The following is a 533-nucleotide window of genomic DNA, read 5'->3' on the forward strand; positions in this document are numbered from 1 at the left end:
GAATGTGCATGAACCCTGGAACCCATGTAAATAAAAGTTGGACCTGTGGCACACCCTTGTAATTGCATTACTAGAGAGGTGGAGTAGGAAGATCCCTGGAGCTCTGGCCAACCAACCTTAGCCTACTTGGTGAGTTCCATACTAGCAAGAGAACTTGTCTCCAAAAAAGTAAGATGAATGGTACCTAAGGAATAATAGCCAAGATTTGTTCTATGGCCTCTGCAAGATTGCATACATGTGTGTACATGTACCTGAATAGAGTGTTCCTGTCCACACAAAAATATGCTGCTCTTGCAGAGGTTCCCAGCACCCACATGATGGCTAACAACCATACATAATTCCAAATCCAGGGGTTCTAATACCCAGCATGACATGGTGCACTTCACATAAATTTAGGCAAAACATTCAAACACATAAAATAATCATAATAAAAATAAAGTTTTTAAAGTGATTGATATATGATGATAGATAGATAGACAGACAGATGATAGATACATAGATGATAGAAGATATATAGATAGATGATAGATAGA

General features: G+C 38.3%; 1 protein-coding gene across 1 annotated transcript in view; it reads left to right on the forward strand.

The window, feature by feature from the left end:
- The window catches only part of Cntn4 (contactin 4), a 1,122,320-nt gene that overhangs the window by 1,119,423 nt on the left and 2,364 nt on the right, over nt 1–533 (forward strand). The window lies entirely within an intron of this gene.

Source organism: Nannospalax galili, unplaced genomic scaffold, assembly GCF_000622305.1.
Source record: "Nannospalax galili isolate Female #2095 unplaced genomic scaffold, S.galili_v1.0 scaffold846, whole genome shotgun sequence".
NCBI classification, from domain to species: domain Eukaryota; kingdom Metazoa; phylum Chordata; class Mammalia; order Rodentia; family Spalacidae; genus Nannospalax; species Nannospalax galili.